At 39.8% G+C, this 6,217-nt stretch overlaps 1 pseudogene; it reads right to left on the minus strand.

The window, feature by feature from the left end:
• LOC141590303 (uncharacterized) overlaps positions 1–987 on the minus strand; it is a 472,729-nt pseudogene extending 471,742 nt beyond the window's left edge.
• Positions 988–6,217: the final 5,230 nt, after the last annotated feature.

Here is a 6,217-nt window from a genome sequence, read left to right on the forward strand (position 1 = left end):
GACCACCATAGGCAGAAGAGTGGCAAGCTTCTAGGATATCCTTGACCTCCCATTGAGGCACACATCTCCGGATAAGACCGTCTGCACATTCCTTGAAAACAAATGGATCATCCCAAAAGTATTGTCTAGCATCATAAGCGAACCGCTTCTTCTGCTGCCATGAAAGCTTGGGTGGTATTTTACCCACATCGCAAAAATTAGCATAATCAAGAAACCACGAAGGTAGATAAGACCCCGAATTAGTAATAGCTAACGTACTCTCATCGGAAAAGAATCATTAATGGGTAACGAATCTTCCCTTTACACACCGCAGAGACGAGATAAATGGTCAGCCACCACATTCTCTGCACCTTTCTTATCTTTAATCTCCAAATCAAATTCCTGCAAAAGGAGTATCCACCTCAAAAGCCTCGGCTTCGCATCCTTCTTAAGAAAGAGAGTCTTCAAATGACTGCATGGTCGTATAAACAATAACCTTAGAACCCAACAAATAAGACCGAAATTTATCTAAGGCAAAAACTACAGCTAGAAACTCCTTCTCAGTTGTGTAATAATTAACTTGAGCCTCATCCAGAGTTCGGCTCGCATAATATATGACATGTAAAACTTTATTTTTCCGCCGTCCTAAGACTGCACCAATCGCATAATCGCTAGCATCACACATAATCTCGAATGGGAGGTCCCAATCAAAGTAATTTGAATGATTGGCGCAGAAACTAAAGCCTCCTTTAACCTGTTAAAAGCTAAAAGGCACTCATCAGTGAACTCAAAAACAACATCTTTAAGAAGCAATTGTGTAAGTGGTTTAGCAATTTTCGAAAAATCCTTAATGAACCGCCGATAAAAACCAGCATGGCCAAGGAAACTCCTCACTTCTTTAACATTCATAGGAGGAGGCAGTTCCTCAATCACTTGCACTTTTGCTTTATCAACATGTATGCCCTTATCACAAATCAAATGTCCCAACACAACTCCCTCATTGACCATGAACTGACATTTTTCCCAGTTTAAAACAAGATTAACATCAATACAACGCTGCATGACTTTATCAAGGTTAGTTAAACAACGATCAAAGTCATTACCATAAACTGAGAAGTCATCCATAAATACCTCCATAATATTCTCTATATAATCGAAAAAAATCCCCATCATGCACCTCGAAAGGTAGTCAGGCGTTACACAATCCGAAAGGCATTCTCGCGATATGCAAAAACACCCCGTGGACAGTAAATGTGGTCTTACTCTGATCACCCGGATGAATAGGGATCTGAAAGAACCCTGAATATCCGTCTAGGAAACAGAAAAATTTATTAGAGGCTAGTCTTTCGGTCATCTGGTCAACAAAAGGGAGGGGGAATTGGTCTTTCTTTGTGGCGGCATTTAACTGTCTGTAGTCAATGCACATCCGCCAACCTGTTACGACTCGAGTTGGTATTAATTCATTTTTCTCATTTTGTACCACAGTGGTCCCTCCTTTCTTCGGGACTACCTCGAATCAGCTAACCCACTTGGAGTTGCCAACTGTATAAATAATACCTGCATCGAGTAATTTCATCACCTCAGCCATGACAACCTCCTGCATCTTCGGATTCAGCTTGCGCTGACCCTATCTGTAAGGCTTGTGACCCATTTCCAGCTCAATTCTGTGCATACAAATGTCAGGGCTGATGCCCTTAATATCATCCAAAGAGTAACCTAAAGCTTTCCTGTTTTTCTTAAGTACACACATCAAAGCAGAAAGCTGGTTATCGTCAAGCTTAGCACTAACTGATACGGTCGTTATGTACCAAAAATAAATACCTAAGTTACTACTAACAGAAGTCAGCGGTAAGTAGGGTCGATCTCCACAGGGAGGCTATTTTGCTAATTATCCTTTAACTCAATCATCGAATGTCACAAGATGGGGGTTTAGGTGTATTTTGACTAAACTAAATAGATTAAGGAAGAGAGAAAAGGAATGAGAGAAATTAACGAAAGAGAAGGGAACTAGGATTTCGGGTCATCAAAAACGTCGATTAATTGCACTAAGGTCATAGATCAGTCGATGTGTCGGTCTAAGAGGCAACGAATATCTCCTTTCGGTCTCAATTCGCCCTAAAATGCTATTAGCTTAACTTTCGCCCTCACTAAAGCATCCTATTGTTCACTGCGGGTCTCACCTATTCCAACCTTTCGGTCCAGGTCAAGGGTTACCAATATTAAAAGGCTAATTGTGTCGACTCAACTAGCAGGATACAGTTAAAGCAGCGATTAACAACATAGACTACAACTACAACGACAGATCTAATAACCTAATTAGCAACTAACATTAGTCTAATGAATCACCTAATCCTAGCAGAGGTATTTAGCTAGACATAACTAAACAAAGAACAGAAATAAAGAGAGAAAGAGGAATAAACATTAAATTAAAGAGGAAAAGGGAGAGAAATGTTACTGAAATAGATTCGGAAAATAAGAGGTAGAACAGAAAACAGTAGTAAAACATCGTCTGATAGTGTGTGGGACAGTTACAATTGACGTATCCCCTTCCTATTTATAAGAAAAATAGGATTTTATTCAACCTAATGACGGATTTAAGCTAAAAGCCCAAGCCCGTAAGAGAAACCACTCGATCGAGTGATTTAAAACCACTCGATCGAGTAAACTAAAGCTTAAACCACTCGATCGAGTAGAAAATATACTCGATCGAGTAAATCCTAAAATGCAACTACTCGATCGAGTAGAAAAAGGACTCGATCGAACATAATTCTACTCGATCGAGTACTTTCCAGCGCACAATTTCCTGCTTTGCGCACTGAACTTCAAACGGCTGCCATTTCTTCGTTACTTGGTCAAACAGGGCGATTCCGGTGGCATTGGAAAGCTAAGAGGACAAACTTTCATCTCAAATTGGAATCACCTGAATATAAATTGTATAATTCGAGATATGGCTCTCCAAAGTAGGCACTAGCAATTTGAAGTTCTTCCTTTGCTCGCCTAGCTATCTTTCTTCTTTGCGCATCTCAAAATAGCTACATTCCTGCTCCAAATTCACTCTTCCTCCAAATGCATGCTAAACGGATGGTAAATGGCTTGATTTCACTACTTTCTGGTCCATTCCTGCAATTAAGACAAAATAAACCAAAGTAGCATATTCGGGGCATTTCGTAGCAATAAACTACGATATTAGCATAGAAATACGTGCATAAATAGGCCAAAAAGACTATATAAAATGCACGTATCAAATCTCCCCAAACCAAACCTTTACTCGTCCTCGAGTAAACTAAATGCAAACTAATGGAACAGAGAAGATAACTCAGAGCTAGCTACAAATGCCCACTTAAACCAATTTAATGCAAGCAAACTAACACTTATAGCTAAACAGTCAAATGCAAACGAGTTATAGGATGTTTATAATAATCAGGAGGATCTTGTTGCGGTGGCCATTGATAGGGTGGATGTGGCGTAGGAGAAGTGCAATAATTACCACAACCCCAAGATTTCTTCCTTTCCCAACTAGCAGGTTTTTCAGATTGGGCTTCAAACTGAGTGATTAGTCGGGAGACAGATGTCATCTTGGCAAAAGGGATCGAAGGTACTCAAGCCTTCCCTTCGATAATCTCCCTCAGTAGCCCGTCTAATAAACCTGTAGGCCTATCAAAACAGCACTAAAGAAAAAGATAAGAACAACCTCAAGGTACTTAGTCTTCCCTTGAGGCGAAAGACAAACAAAATAAAACAGATAAAAGCGTCGCCTCTCCGGCAACGGCGCCAAAATTTGATACGGTCGTTATGTACAAAAAATAAATACCTAAGTTACTACTAACAGAAGTCAGCGGTAAGTAGGGTCGATCTCCACAGGGAGGCTATTTTGCTAATTATCTGTTTAACTCAATCTGTCAGAATGTCACAAGATGGGGGTTTAGGTGTATTTTGACAAAACTAAATAGATTAAGGAAGAGAGAAAAGGAATGAGAGAAATTAACAGAAAGAGAAGGGAACTAGGATTTCGGGTCATCAAAAAACGTCAGTTAATTGCAGCTAAGGTCATAGATCAGTCGATGTGTCGGTCTAAGAGGCAACGAATATCTCCTTTCGGTCTCAATTCACCCTAAAATGCTATTAGCTTAACTTTCGCCCTCACTAAAGCATCCTATTGTTCACTGCGGGTCTCACCTATTCCAACCTTTTGGTCCAGGTCAAGGGTTACCAATATTAAAAGGCTAATTGTGTCGACTCAACTAGCATGATACAGTTAAAGCAGCGATTAACAACATAGCCTACAACTACAACGACAGATCTAATAACCTAATTAGCAACTAACATTAGTCTAATGAATCACCTAATCCTAGCAGAGGTATTTAGCTAGACATAACTAAACAAAGAACAGAAATAAAGAGAGAAAGAGGAATAAACATTAAATTAAAGAGGAAAAGGGAGAGAAATGTTACTGAAATAGATTCGGAAAATAAGAGGTAGAACAGAAAACAGTAGTAAAACATCGTCTGATAGTGTGTGGGAGAGTTACAATTGACGTCTCCCCTTCCTATTTATAAGAAAAATAGGATTTTATTCAACCTAATGACGGATTTAAGCTAAAAGCCCAAGCCCGTAAGAGAAACCACTCGATCGAGTGATTTAAAACCACTCGATCGAGTAAACTAAAGCTTAAACCACTCGATCGAGTAGAAAATCTACTCGTTCGAGTAAATCCTAAAATGCAACTACTCGATCGAGTAGAAAAAGGACTCGATCGAACATAATTCTACTCGATCGAGTACTTTCCAGCGCACAATTTCCTGCTTTGCGCACTGAACTTCAAACGGCTGCCATTTCTTCGTTACTTGGTCAAACAGGGCGATTCTGGTGGCATTGGAAAGCTAAGAGGACAAACTTTCATCTCAAATTGGAATCACCTGAATATCAGTTGTAAAACTCGAGATATGGCTCTCCAAAGTAGGCACTAGCAATTTGAAGTTCTTCCTTTGCTCGCCTAGCTATCTTTCTTCTTTGCGCATCTCAAAATAGCTACATTCCCGCTCCAAATTCACTCTTCCTCAAAATGCATGCTAAACGGACGGTAAATGGCTTGATTTCACTACTTTCTGGTCCATTCCTGCAATTAAGACAAAATAAACCAAAGTAGCATATTCGGGGCATTTCGTAGCAATAAACTACGATATTAGCATAGAAATACGTGCATAAATAGGCCAAAAAGACTATATAAAATGCACGTATCACTAACAATAGCTGGGTATTGCTCCGTATCATCTAAAAAGACATACTTAAGATTTGGAGGAAGTGGCTTACGCTCTGGCACCTTTACCTCAACAGCATAGGCAGAATCAGCTTCAATGGTATAGCAAGTGTTTACCAAATTTGCGTTGGCCAGGCTTATGATCATCTCATCTTCTTCCTCTGTGATCTTGTGGTCTTCCATAACTGCTTCCAAAACATCCAGCTCATCAACATTCTCCGCTGGATTAACTGCACACTCATCTAAACAGGTTAAATCAGCTAAATGATCCTTGGCTAAGGATTCCCTCCAGTTACAATTAACGACCACATCAAACAATATCAACGGAATAACACGTATCATCATCAGCAGGTTCAGTCGCAGTGCGAGCAAGACTGAACTCAATTGTGTCATCCCCTACCTCCAAGGTCAAGACTCCGCGTTTGACATCTATCACGGCCCCAGCCGTATGTAAAAATGGTCTACCTAAGATAATAGGTATCTGACTATCCTCAGCAATGTCTAAAACGACGAAATCGACAGGAATAAAGAACTTACCCACTCGAACGGGTACATCTTCTAAAATTCCTAAGGGTCTCTGAATCGATTTATCTGCCATCTGAAGGGTCATATTGGTCACCTCAAGGTTACCTATATTCAACTTTTCACACACAGAGTATGGCATAACACTGACACTGGCCCCTAAATCACAAAGAGCTTTCCCAAATTCATGGTTACCTATAGTACTTGGAATTGAAAAACTACCCGGGTCTTTTAATTTAGGTGATATGTTACTTCGTGAAAGAACATTACACTCCTCCGTGAAAGCGATAGTACCAACATCATTAAAGTTCTTCTTACGAGTCAAAATATCCTTCATAAACTTAGTGTAAGAAGGTACCTGGGTAATTAAGTCAGTGAAAGGAATGGTTACCTCAAGATTCTTGACGATCTCCAAAAACTTACCGAACTTATGCTCCAACTTTGTATTCTTTAAATGCT

Source organism: Silene latifolia, chromosome 7, assembly GCF_048544455.1.
Source record: "Silene latifolia isolate original U9 population chromosome 7, ASM4854445v1, whole genome shotgun sequence".
Taxonomy (NCBI): Eukaryota; Viridiplantae; Streptophyta; class Magnoliopsida; order Caryophyllales; family Caryophyllaceae; genus Silene; species Silene latifolia.